At 49.1% G+C, this 14188-nt stretch overlaps 1 long non-coding RNA gene across 1 annotated transcript in view; it reads right to left on the bottom strand.

Moving 5' to 3' along the window:
• Positions 1 to 3908: 3908 nt before the first annotated feature.
• LOC121142914 overlaps positions 3909 to 14188 on the bottom strand; it is a 43339-nt gene continuing 33059 nt past the window's right edge. The window contains exon 3 of the long non-coding RNA XR_005880066.1: positions 3909 to 7301. This is a non-coding gene — a long non-coding RNA (uncharacterized LOC121142914). The remainder of the gene's footprint in view (positions 7302 to 14188) is intronic.

Raw genomic sequence — 14188 nt, forward strand, 5'->3', positions numbered from 1 at the left:
TCTGGAACTCAGGCCGGGAAGCTGGCCTGTTTACCTGATGATGCCAGAGGGACAGCTACTTCCCTGTACTCCCAGCCTCCTCTCCTTTCCTGGAATCGTTGGTGGGAGAGAAGATCTGGAGTCTGGGGTGCTTTGCTCCCGCCGGGATTGGGAGCTCTGTGCAGTTCCCAGGAGATCTGCAGGCTCTGGAACACAGGCCGGGAAGCTGGCCTGTTTACCTGATGCTCCCGCCGGGATTGGGAGCTCTGTGCAGTTCCCAGGCGATCTGCAGGCTCTGGAACTCAGGCCGGGAAGCTGGCCTGTTTTCTCAAAGCCCTCTTTATCTGGACTTTACACAGCAAAAGCTGATTATGCCCGGGATAACGGGGACCAAGAATATGTATTTTGTTCTCTTACAAATGAACCTAGGAAAATCAAATTACTACTTTGTATTATGGTATCTAGTCCTGGCCTAGAAACTATAGGATTGGGTAGGAATAGAATGACTTCAGGTTTTAATTAAGTATGCTGGGTTGTGATAGCTTGGTCAAGCCCCTTCCTGTTATCATGAGAAGCAAATGATCTCAAGAGCGCATGATAAGGAATGGTTGCCACAACTGCCTGACCAAACCATAGACCCTGGTTTGAATTGCTCCCTATAATGTTTGTTCCAGCAAGCCTGTTGAACTGTAATGGGAATTTCCCTTGGCTAGCATGGGACTCCAAGATCACCTTCTTAGATGGCCACATAGATAGGGATTTCAACAGTGCTGTCTGTAAGTATTGGGGAGCAGAGAAACTGCTGAACTAGATTACTCTGTGGGTAGAAAGAAAAGTTTATTTGGGGATCAAACTGCTGGGCTGTCTCATAGGGTAGAGGAAAACTGGTGGGAAAGCTTTGCCAGTTTCAGGGGGATCAGGTAGCATGGGGGAAGGGAGGTTAGCTAGCACAGCCTGGGAGTTAGCTGCCGGAGGTGACTTGCAGGGCCAGAACAGCATGGGAATTTTGAACTTGCATAAGGCTGGGTTAATCAGGAACTAGATGCCCTTTGCCAGAGACAACTGGCTGTAAGGACAGATAAGGGAAGTAATGGCTTTTCCTGACAAACAGAAACCCCACTTTGCAAGACTTCTGAGGAATGCTGCCTTTAAGTAGCAATCCTTCTATTTACCTCACCAGAGTCCAGCCAGAGCTGAACCCACACTGTCATTAAGGACACTGTCAGCAGCACTGCCATTTTGGGTCCCACTTTGGACCTAGCACTGCCTAACCTATATAGAAGCTGAAAGAAACTGTGGGCTGCTGCTGGACCTACACAGAACATTAGCGTGGATCCTAGACTGTGCAAATAAAAGTGAATTTCTCCAAACCTTTGAGTGCCTGCTTGGCTCTTCAATAATTAGAATTTCCATTTTTAAAAAGGCAGTTTTCAGAGAAGCACTGGATGCCCTCCCCAGTCAGTGCTTCCTCTGGCTAACAGAGCATGCATAGTCCAAGATGTGCAAACCTGGGAGAGGAGCTGCTGTGTGAACATCCTAGACAGGACCATGCAGCTCCTGGGCCAGCTCTGTGGGGCTCCTCCCTCCTCCCACCTGACCACTGTCTTTCTTGAAAGTACCTTTCCTGTCTAAATAACCTGTCTCTATTTCTCTTGCTTTTATTGTTTTTATTTCTTATTCCTATGAGTACTATATTCCCATCATTTCTTCCCCTTTCCCGCCTATCTCCAATTCCTCCCAGGCTCCCTCCCACTCCCACTCCGATTCATGACCTCTTTTTACTGTTGTCACACACAGACACATACAACACACATGCACAACACACACACACACACACACACACACACACACACACAGAGTCAATCTCATATACCTTTAACTGTATATGTCCGTATCTGACAAGTTCTTTATCCTGGGAATCAAGAGCGTGGAGTCCTTTGAAGCCACGGCCTGGTGCTAAGTGTGGTTTTCCTTTCCTTCTCTTACTTTAATTTTCAAGTACTAGTACTGGCCTCTGTTCACTTGCCATGATGATCTGGGTTTTCGTGGTGTCTCTCTTACCTCAGTGCCTAACTTCAAAGTCACGGCTTTTTCTCCACCAATTCTTCCTGAGATTGACAGCCTGCCTTCCCTGTGGGTTTGCTCTCAAGCATTAATAAAATTGCTCCCCAATTTCTTTTGGAGCCCAGTATTAAATTCTTTTATTAGTGAGGCTAAAACCCCAAAAGATGACCTCATTCTCCCCAGTTCCATGGTCACCTTTGGAAAGGAAGGTTTTGTCAAGGAAGGGCACACACGGAGACCGGAAGAATCGGTAGAACCCAGGCCAGGCTTGGTGTACACAGTGGAGCCTGACTCAGTTTCCCATGACAGAGAAGCCTTCTGGCACTCTGCATTCTAATTTGAGGCCATGAACCTCGGATCACGGGGCCCAGTGACTGAGGCCCACAGGGAATCAATCCACCCACCGTTTGCCTCCTCCTCTGCATTACCCATCCCTAGCCAACAATCTCCTTCCTGGCAGCATTCATCCTGAAGTGGAAGGCTCTTGTTTGCTGGAGAAGAATGCATGAAAAGCTCCCCAGGCTGGAACAAAGAGAACTCTGAGATAAAGCTGTTAATTACAGCAGCGTTTCTGGCCTCCACCTGTTACCACAGGGCTGGCAGGGATCCCTCAGCTAGCAGGGAGGGATGTCAGCAGGCTCCAACAGAGCAGACCCAGAAATCAAGGAACGCGGGAGAAGTCAGGGGACAGAGGCCCTTGTGCACAGGGTATTTAAAAGAGAGAGGGTCCTGGTCCCTGGCCTGCTGCAAAAACCCTATATGCTTGGAGCCCATGATGCTGGGTGGACAGGAGGGGTGGGGGAGCCTGAGCCTTTGCTTCTCAGCATAGAGTTGACAGATAGAACTCAGGGGCTGTGGGCTACAGATGAGAGTCAGCATCACCTGCCCAACCCTGCCTGTCACGAGCTGGGTCTTCAGCTACTGCCCAGCTGGAGCATCAATGGGAACATCTGGGCAGGTAGGCTGCTCTGAACAACATCCAACACACCCATAGATCAGAGAATTCTCTACAGTGGAAAAGACACCTTCTGAGCCTAGAGCCCTGGGATCACAGCCTGATAGCCAGATAGTCACACAATACTCTGTCCCCATGGAGGAACACCTGACCTTGCTCCTCTGTCCCCATGGAGGAACACCTGACCTGGCTCCTCTGTCACCATGGGGGAACACCCTGTCCTGGTTCCTGTGTCACCATGGAGGAACACCCTGACCTGGCTCCTCTGTCCCCATGGAGGAACACCCTGTCCTGGCTCCTCTGGCACCATGGAGGAACACCTGACCTTGCTCCTCTGTCACCATGGAGGAACACCCTGACCTGGTTCCTCTGTCCCCATGGAGGAACACCCTGTCCTGGCTCCTCTGTCCCCATGGAGGAACACCTGACCTTACTCCTCTGTCCCCATGGAGGAACACCTGACCTTGCTCCTCTGTCCCCATGGAGGAACACCTGACCTGGCTCCTCTGTCACCATGGAGGAACACCCTGTCCTGGCTCCTCTGTCCCCATGGGGGAATACCCTGACCTAGCTCCTCTCCTAAAGCCCCCATGGAAGAGAGAAGCTGGGATGTGGTCCTAGATGCCCCTATGGTTTCCATTCCTCATCTACCTGCTCTTTTCTGTATCCATGAAGCCTCCTACCAGCTCCCCTGAAAACCCCACTGCTCTAGAACAGGGACAGCAGGACACACAGTAGTCCCTCTAGAGGAACAGCTAGGCGATGACTTGGCCCCTGGGTGCCATGAGTAAGTGTGCCCTGCTTCTCCTACTGGGCTGGGGTTCATCTTTCTCTTGTCTCAACAAGGCTGGGATGCCCCAGACCTCAGGCAACTTCCAGATTGCAGAGTCAGAGGGTGAGGGCAGATGAATGGCCTTGTCACAGTAAGCATTTTGGAGGACACACTTAAATGAAACAAATCCTTCTATTGGAAATAAACCTCAAAAACATTTTTAACAAATGGGCGTTAACGTGTCTCCTGGCAGTGGGAACGTGAGACTCTCAGCAAACTTTTGGCAATCATTCAGACTCATTTCCCTACCGTGTGCAGCAATGATTCTCAGTGGATTATCCTGGCATAATCGGCCCATTCCGGTTGTTAGGACGTGGTCTTTTAAACTGAGTTATTCCCAAACATCTCAAAAAACCGGGGCTCTTCATCTCGCCAATTATGAAATACTGCAGACACTGCCTGCTATCAGGGAAGGAGATTTATTTTCCACAGTGATGGCAGGCGGCAGCTCCTGGGCCCTGGGATGCTTCTCTCGAGTTTCCATCATGTTACAAGTACCAATGGGACAGATTTAACTAATAGGGGGTGGGAGATGCTCTGATGAGGACCACAGAGAACCACTCAGAGGAGTGACGCTCCAGTGAGTCTAAGGGTCCCGTCAGCGGCTCTGTTGTCCACCATCCTACCTCAGTCCCTGGATACTGGGAATAAGGTACCACCTCCCAGAGTTCATCCTCAGAGACCAGTCTGATGGGCAAGTCTCAGCCGGCATCCACAGTGCTCAGCAGATGCAGCAGGATGCAAAGAGCCTGCTCCATTGGGGTGAGAAGCGCAGTTCTATCCCAAGGGCACTCTGGGCCTTGTGACCTCGTGAAAATCTGGTATGACCCAGAGAGTACAAGGCTGGGGTTCGGGGGACTGTTGTGAGGCTATGGTCAGCGAAGGAGTATGGACTTGGGTAGGGGAGTAGTAATGGCCCCACAGGCCCCAGCTGTTCCCCCCATGAGACCTTTTCTCTTGCTGGTTAGCCTGCCTGATTTAAGAAATGTCGGTGAGACAGACCTGGGTGCCTGTATGTGGGGAAACAGCTGACATGCAGAACAATCACCAGGAGGAAAACGTCCACCGTCAGCATGGGCTGTGCCTCACAATGGGGTGACTCCCGGATGCTAGGGCTAGGCCAAAGAAGGCAAAGCATGCAGGACCAAAAGTCCACCAAACACCAGCTTCTTTGACCTTTTACTTTGGACTCAAGTCCAACTGTCCAAGGCTTCTAGGCCTTCAGCATCAAATTGGGGCTGCTGCTAAGATTTGTGGATTGGGTAGCCACCAAGTTATCTGGTTCTCCAGTCTGTCTGGTATAAGGCAACTCAGTAAATCCCGCCTTTTATATATAATACACATACATATACCTTGTTCTGTCCCCCCCCCAAAAATTGTGCACAATTCAGAGAGTAGAGAGTTAGAAGGAACACTGCTGGGAGCCAAATGTCATTTACCCCAAATCCATTTGCCTCAGAATGTAGAATGTGACCTTGCTTGGTGATAAAGATAAGGGTCAAACGGCTAAGTTACCACCTGTTGGTATGAGAAAACACCTGACAGAAACTGCTTAAAGATGGCAGGGTTCATTTTGGCTGGCAGTATGAGGGCACAAACTACCATGGTAAAGAAGCCACTGACGCAGGGGCTTGAGGTCACACTGCGTCTGCAGTCAAGAAGCAGAGAGACACGAATGCTGGTGTTGAGCGCTGTCCTTTTATACAGTTGGAGAACTCAGCCTAGGGAATGGTACCACCCGCATGCAGGGCGGGTCTTTCTTCATTGGGAGGCCTCCTTATAGACACTGTACAACGCGCTTCTACAGTGATCCTAAATCCAGCCAAGTAGACGGTAACAATTAATCTTAACAAGTGGGCTGAACCCCATATCTAATAGCCAGGGATCTATGGGGGAAGGGGGAGATGCTCAGAGACACAAAAAGAAGTCAACCACGTGAATAGGGAGGTAGAGATACAAGTAGCATGACCACAGTTCGAGTTCACCTGGAGTCACAAAGAGTGGGAGGAGACAGGAAGGGCCCTCCCCGAGAGTCCCCAGAGGGATCACGGCCCCACTAACACCTCCACTGCACACTGTGTCAACTCTGTTGCTGTAAGCTTCCGCTATGTGGTCACTGGTTAGAGCTGCCCAGGACATCCATCCAGGCCCAGGAGATGCATCTTCCTAGTGAGTGCTCTACACAAGGGAAGCTGTGTACCTACTCCCCTACGTGCTCCCGACACCTAACTCAAGGAAGGGCTCTGTAACCTCAGCACCTCCCCCCCAGTGGAGGACCATGACAGAGTGACTGAATGATGCCTGTCCCCACAGGAAGGAGACTCATCAGGTGTGGGCCGTGGGTGAACTGAAAACACGTCTACTGTGCTGGTTCATCCACAGTGACAGCTTAGCAGGATAGAGGGTCACCTGGGAGACAAAGCCTCTGAATATGCCTGGGAAGAATAACTCAATTGGGAAGCCCCGTTCCAAATGTGGGTGGCGCCATTCCTAGGCTGGGGTCCCTGGCTGCATAAAATGGAAAAAGCGAGTTGAGCACCAGCATTCATCCCTCTCTACTTCCTGACTGCAGATGCAGTGTGCGCAGCTGCCTCACATTCCTGCTACCATGGCTTCTCCACCATGAAGGACGCTACCCTCAAACCATGAGCCAGAATAAACTGTTCCTTCCTTAAGTGGCTTTTGTGGGGTATTTTGTCGTAGCACCAGAAAAGGTACCTGATATGCCTGTAGAGCTGGGGAGAAGCACGTGGAGGAACTTGTCCACGGGAATGACGCGACTATGAGGTCATCAAAGCCTGGACAGTGGCAAAGCGGCCCATAGCCAGACAGAGTCAGCGCAGGCACTAGGCTTGGATTCCAGTCTGGCCTGGTTCCCCACCCCTGTGTGACTTTGGTGGGCCTGGGTGGGAGGAATCAGATATCTGAAGATGGAATGGCAACAGTTCCCTTCAGTTCATGCTCCTGCTGCACAGCCGCTGCCGCAGAGCTGAGCGGTAAGCCGAACGTGCTCAGAACCAGGGCTCTCGCTCTAATTGCGATAAATTAATTTCAAAGCTCTGCAGTGATGAAATTACTTTCTTTCCTTCAAAGAGCCTGGTTGATATCTCTCTGAGATGGAAGAGGACCCGCCCCCTTCATTTTCAATAGTGGCTAGCCCTGCTTGACCTCTTCAACAGCTACCCCACCGCAACTATTCTGGGACCTTCCTGCAGGGCTGGAGAACGGGGCTGTATCCTTTCCTGCTCTGTCCAAGCTTGCTGTAAATCAGCTGTCCCTGCTGAGGGCGTCTGCAGTGTGAAGGACAAAGTCGTAATGCCATCTCTCCTATCACCACCACCCAACGGGGTGGAGGGGCTCTGAGAGTCCTCCAGACCTGGAACAAAGTCTGTGGCCTTGACCATTGCACCATCTTCGGGTGGAGCCCTCTGAGAGAACCCCAGATCTTGGTCTCTGTACCCAGGGCTGAGTCTGGAGGAAAAGAGAAAAAAAGAGTCATATGTACACCACCTCCCATTCCTCTGGACACAACTCTTAGCCCCTCCACCCCTCCTCCCCTTCACCCCTCCTCCCCTCCACCCCTCCACCCCTCCACCTTTCCACACTAATTCAGGCTCTGCCTCTCCAGTGCTCTGCAGATTTCCCGTCACACTCCCTCCCTTCTATTCCTCACAAGTCAGAACCCTGCTCTCTGGGCTTCTATGGAAGGTGACCTAAACACTGCTTTAGAGGATTAGCAAACAGACAGAGATCCCCTTGGGTGCCGCCGTTGAATACGTAAGGCACAAGGTGGACATGAAGATACAGCCCATATGACGTCTCTCCCTCAGCTACAGGAGAGAATGGAAGTGCAAGCTGACTCAGAACTGCCACTCCTGACATTTGGCAGGGCCTGCGAGGGAGCCCTCAGCTTCAGGACTGCACAGGACCAGGGTAAGCAAGGGGCAGGAAGGCAGCAGAGGGCTCTGAGGTGGGAGCAAAGACTAAGACACTTAAGCATCAAGATTCTGGCTGAGTGTTCAATCATCCATGAAGCCCGGAGCCTGGAAGTATAGGTCAGGATCGCATGTCTCAGAGTCAGGGATGGGAGGGGGGGTTTGGGACAGGGCAAGGGTAGAGAACCATCCCTGATGCCTGAGCAGACCCTACATAAGGAGGATGCAGGTGACATCTCAACAGCTGTCACAGAAGCCCTGTGTTAAGTTACTGCTGGAAAAACTGCATGTAGTTAGTTCATTTAAATGTGGGTTGGCTGCTGTGATGAAGCCCTACACAGTTGTCCCTACCAGAGCCCGATTGGTCCTAGTTCCTGTTTGGAGCCCTTACACAGTCTGTGCCAGACCAGCACAAACGGTGTGCCTAGCCCAAACCATGTCAGAACTCTAGGACAGCAGTGTGGACTCTGTGACAATCCCTGCCCCACCCCTTGCCCTGCCACAATGCATTCTCTTGGATCTACTGTAGGTTCCCTACTTGGTGCACCATTCCCAGAGTTCAGCTGTAACTGAGATACTGACAGAAGCAGGAAGATTGGCCTTTAAATGCAAGTGGTTCCCCTCCTCCTGTCAAACACTCACCAAAACCAAAAGAGAAAATAACAAACAGAGGGGTGCCTTAGCCCTAAGCCCCTGTGTGCAGAGAGAGCTGACTTGTGCAATAAACATCAAACAGAAGAGCAGAGGTGGCTAGGAAGTTACCTGTGGTGACAGGTGGCAGGAACAGGGTGACAAAACCACTGTGGAAACTAACGGCCCTGCTTAGGACAAGGGGTTTGGTATCAGACATGCAGCAGAAGCCTGTGGACCAACCTTGCAGCATCCAGAGTAGTGAAAGCCTGAATCAGGAATCCCAGGAAAACACATCTGCGAGAGGAGTTAAAGCAGAGAGCAGCTGGACTATGCTGTGAACTAAATGCTCACCAGTGTGGTCACAAGAAGGAAACTTGAAACAACGGCCTCTAGCACACCCCATTCCGTCTAACACACCCATTACTTGGTGTCTAACGTGCCAAGTTATATCACAACCATCAGGAGGGTCTTCAAATTCATAAAGGAATCAGCCCTGTGCACAATCACTCCAGTGGGACACAAAAACATCTGGAGAACACAAAAATGGATGTGGCAAGAGTGGTCCATGACCAGGGGGAAGAAAAGGGGAAATGGGTGGGCAAGATGTAAACCGTCAGGCTGGACTGTGATGCCAAAGAGCAGGATTCAGTGCTGGGACAGAAGACTGATACCTGCACCGTCCTCCCCAAAGGAAGGTGCAACCCCGAAGTCTCACAGCTTGCCAACTTATCCTTAATATAAAAAGACAAATGATGGTGCTGGAGACATGGTTCAGCAGTTAAGAACACTGGCTGATCTTGCAGAGGACCTGGATTCAGTTCCCAGCATCCATATGGTGTCTCACAACTATCTCTGTAACTCCAGTTCCTAGGGATCCAACACCCACCTCTGACCTCCACAGGCACAAGGCACATGTCACACAGACGTACATGCAGCAAACTGCTCATACATATAAAATTAAACAAATAAAAATTTTAAAGTTAATGGTAAATATATTTTTGAAACTAAACTCAATCAAAACGCCAAGTTCAAAGATCTATTTGAGTCAAAATCTTAATATTCTGAATTGATAATAAGCATCAAATAGAAGCATGAAAGGAACCAATCTTCAAGACACTACCAGAGGGCAGCCTTGGCTGAGCAAGAGAGAATGAAAGAACTTGTCAAACAAATTTAACCATGATGCTAACCCTCAAACCAGTCAGTGGGGAACAGACCCACACACTTGACTATGGCACACATACTAAAATCAGTGCAGTACATTAGTTTAGCAGATATGATACTCAGATTAGACACAAGAGCATCTTAGAAACATTCAGCTTTGGAAGACTAGAAGGAAAATGGCAGGGGAGTTTGAGAAATGGTGTAAGAGCACAGATTTCAACATCTGTCATAACCAAAGAAAATCCTAATTTCTATGTCATAAGTATTAATGTTGGTGTGTACAAATCAGCTGATGCATAATTAGATCTATCAAGCAACAGGAACATGCCTAATCTGACAAATATGAAAGCAGTCTAGAGATATTTAATATTTACCTAGATGTAGACATTAATTAATAGGCACATAAATCAACTTTAAACGTGCAGAAGTGAATGTCAAGATTTTAAAACAAAGTCAAACAGAACCCAGAGGCTGGGGAAGTTGAGGCACACATATTCTCTCTCACTATTTGTCTATGGTGTCAAAAGAGGATAAGGACACTTGGAGTTAAGAGATGGTCCTTGAAGCAAACATCCCACCTTCCAAACATAAGAGAGATGCAGGGCAGGGAGACAGAGAGGGAGGGAGGGAGGGAAGGAGGGAAGGAGGGAGGGAAGGAGAGAGAGAGGGAGGGAGGAAGGGAGAGAGAAAGAGAGAGAGGGAGGGAGGGAGGGAGAGAGAGAGAGAGAGAGGAAGGAAGGAAGGAAGGAAGGAAGGAAGGAAGGAAGGAAGGAAGGAAGGAAGGAAGGAAGGAAGGAAGGACCAAAGCCCTGGGGAAGCAGTGCAAGCATCCCCAGGGTGAATTGAGAGATAGTACAAACAATGACAACAGACCCAGGCTGGAAGGATCTGCACCTCAGCCCAAGCTTTGCCTAATTCCAGAGGGAAAACCCAGAGATAAGCTGAAAACAAGCTGCTCACAGAGGTCAAAGATAAAAGCACAGAAGGTAAATGCGTTGTTTAAAAATGCAGGGACAACAATCAATACCAGACAGGCCTTATTTGGGAACAAAATGCATTATTTAAAACAAGTCACTTTATAATGATAAACGGGGCAGCTCACTAGGAGGCCCAGCAATTATCGCTGTTAGCAGGTTCTCAGGAGCATTGGCATTCAGAGTACAGAGCTCGGGGATGGGCATAGCACCCCAGTCTATGGTGAAGCTAAGTGGAGAGGAAGGAAGTAGATGCCAAGGAATGCCAGGCAAGGGTCCCCAAGCTTCCAGGGAGCCTGGAAAGCAGGGGAACCCACAGATGACAGGTGAGGGCTCACTGCCCCATCATATTAAGTGCAACACAAAACCCAGACACTATAGAAGAACATAAATTCAATGACATAAAAATTGTTTCCTTTAGCTTCGTTTGGGTTTGGTTTTGTGGTTTTCTTTTGTTTTTGTGTGTGTGTGTGTGTGTGTGTGAGAGAGAGAGAGAGAGAGAGAGAGAGAGAGACAGAGAGAGACAGAGAGACAGAGAGAGAGAGAGAGAGAGAGAGAGAGAGAGAGAGAGAGAGAGAGAGAACAACCTCTTTAGTTGGTCCTAACTTTCTACCTTGTTTATGGCTGTAGAAGCCCGATAGCTGGCCCAGGAACCCCAGAGTCCACCATCTCTACCTCCCATCTCTCCCTATAGGTTCTGGAGATTCAAACTCTGGCTCTCATATTTGCACACCAAGCACTTTACCCACTGGGCCATCCCCACAGCCCCCCAAATTGTTTTAATATTAGTGTCAAACACTTCATATAAACTAACCCAAAACCTGGAGAAAAGTTTGACAATTTGTGTCATAGACCAGGGGCTGTTTCTCTTGTTAAACAAAACCATCTTCACAGCGTAAGAATACCAATAATAACAAGAACCAACTGATGATAGGAAAGTCTCTTTACCAAAGCGGAGACAAGTTGACTCTTGCTCTGTGCTGCAGAGGACAAGTACCTACCGGTAAGGTTCAGCTGGGTCAGGGAAACCTTCCAGGTCCTTCCATCAAGAGAGGATTTTATGCAGGGGATCACAGGCTTACAGAGCTTTGAGAGAAGTGCATGTCGGGGGCTCCAAGAAGAGTGGAAGCCACAGGAAACCAGCATTGTAGACTTGACTGTGTGCACAAACGAAACATGGTGCTGCTTCTGGTAGAAACTACTTACTTAGCCTTCACTGAGGCCAAAGCCTCGCAGCATCACACAGTCGGCTTCCTATCCTGTTAGGCTCCAGATTTCACAGGAAGATTTCACTTGCAGAAGCTTAATCGGATCCCTGATCAGGAAAGACTGTGGGAATGTTCCCAGGCTCTGACTCCTGCATTCGAGGGCTAAGCCCAGGGAGGATGGATGAGAAGGAGATGGGATAGACCAAAGACACGTTCACTGGTTCCTGTTCTAGTTTCATTCTGCTGCTGAGACAAACACTCTAATCTAAAGTAGCTTGGGAGGAAAGTTTCTTTGGCTTACACTTCCAGGTCACAGTCCATCCCCGAGGGAGTCGCGGCAGGAACTGAAGGCAGGAACTGAAGCAGAAGACAGTGGGATGCTTCTCGCTGGCTTGCTCAGGCTCATGTTCAGCTAACTTCCTTATACATCCCAGGACTACCTGCCTAAGGGATGGGGCCGCCCGCAGTGGTCTGGGTCCTCCCACATCAATTAAGACAATCTCTCACAGGCACGGTCACAGGCCAATCCAGTGTAGGCAATTCCCAAATAAGGTTCCCTCTTTCCAGGTGACTGAAGTCTATGTTACTTTGACAATAAAAACTAAGGAGCACAGTGTGGTGTCTATGGATGACACCCACCAAACCCATCCTTCCACCAGTGACAGAACCAACTTACCTGTAGAATTTTAGCGTGTATGCAAAATGACCCAGACATGGGCATTCTTCACAGAGCTGTTTGTAACATGAAAAGATGGGAGAACTGCAAGTATCCATGACTATAGGACATTAGAGGCAGCAGCAGGTGTGCTCACAGAGAAGTCTCAGAACTGTGCAGGGGTGATCCCATGAGACAGTACTGGCTCCATTTCCGAAATGCACTATTGAGTAAATAAAACAAGATTGCCTGTGTGGTGTGTTTCCATGTGCACAGAAAGTGAAGGTTCACATATGAACCAAAAGCACCCAACATATAAAGGCTTATGTATGCATAAGAAATGTTTCCATATTTATGAGAAACAGTAAGTGCTGGTCAAGGCCAGGCAGGAGGGTCACCTTCTCCACTACTGTTTGCCCTGTGTCTGTGTATGATGTAGTCACAAGTAAGCAATAGTTTTTGGTTTGGGGGCTTCTTGCTGTGCTTTAAAACTTCCATGGATTTGGGTTCTTTCTGAGATTAGTTGGTGATGGAACTCAGAGCCTTGAACTTGTTAGACAAGGAGCTAAACAACTGACTTATATCCCTAGATGTGAGTGATGGTTTTTAAATCAATGGAGGACTGGCATACAGAAATGTGGCGATGAAGGAGGTGATGAGGAAGAAAGGAGGTGATAGGAGAGGAGGAGATGAAGGAGGTGGTGAGGAAGGGGTAAAGGAGTTTGATGGGGGATGTCATTCTGTATATATGGTTTTCTTATTGGTTGATGAATAAAACACAGTTTGGCCTATAGAGGCAGACAGATAGGCAGGACTAGGAGACAAAGAGAATTCTGGGAAAGGTAGGCAGGGAGAGATGGGAGAGAGAGCTGTCATGTAGCCAGCAAAGGAGTTGCAGGTCTGGGCATTCTCCTGTAAACCAAGATCACATGGAATTACATAGATTTGTAGACATTGGTTAATAATTAAGACAGAGCTAGCCAATAAGAAGCCCTAGCCATCGGCCAGCAGTTTAATAATTAATACGTCTCTGTGCACTTATTTGGGACTGAAGCAGCAGCAGGACCTGGTGGGACAGAAAACTACAGCAACAGGAGGTGATGGGAAGAAGACGATGGGGGAGGAAGAGATGGAGGTGACCTTCCACAGGGCTGGCTAAGCTGTTTCCCAAGGATGCCACCTTGGGGCCCAGTACCGGAGCTTACAGTCCACAGGTCAGGAAGCAGAAGGAAGGGCATGAGATGGAGGCAGCAAGCTCAAGCTACGGGCCACGGCATGGGCAGAGCTCGCAGAGTGGACAGATTCTTGTCTCTGTCTTGGTGATGTCTTGTTTAAACCAAGCTCTTCTCCAGAAACTGAAGTGAGGAAATTAGAGGTGGGTGGGTGGGAAGAAAAGGAAAGCAGGGGCCTGACCCCACCTCCTACCCCTGAGGCAGGCCAGTCTGTGAAGACAGATGCCTCCACTATCAAAGGAGAGAGCATCCTTCCTGCCTACATGGCCCCCACGAGAACCCCTGCAGCTCTTGAAGGTGAAACACATGGGGGATTTTGAGAAGTGCACTCCCCTAGTCAACACATCACACAGCTGCCACACTTTATAAGAAAGAATTCTATGGCCCACTTTATATCCACTTGAAAAATACCAAGAAGAGAGTCTTAGTGCAGGCAAGAGTTTTATTTAAAAGAAAAATCAATGTAGCCCCACATTGTGATTGGCAGAATAAATGGGTACAGACTTCAGAACAGAAGTATGGGGACACAACCTAGGAACCATGGAGAACTCCACATA

The sequence above is a fragment of the Mesocricetus auratus genome, unplaced genomic scaffold (genome assembly GCF_017639785.1).
Source record: "Mesocricetus auratus isolate SY011 unplaced genomic scaffold, BCM_Maur_2.0 Super-Scaffold_100010, whole genome shotgun sequence".
In the NCBI taxonomy this organism is placed as follows: Eukaryota; Metazoa; Chordata; class Mammalia; order Rodentia; family Cricetidae; genus Mesocricetus; species Mesocricetus auratus.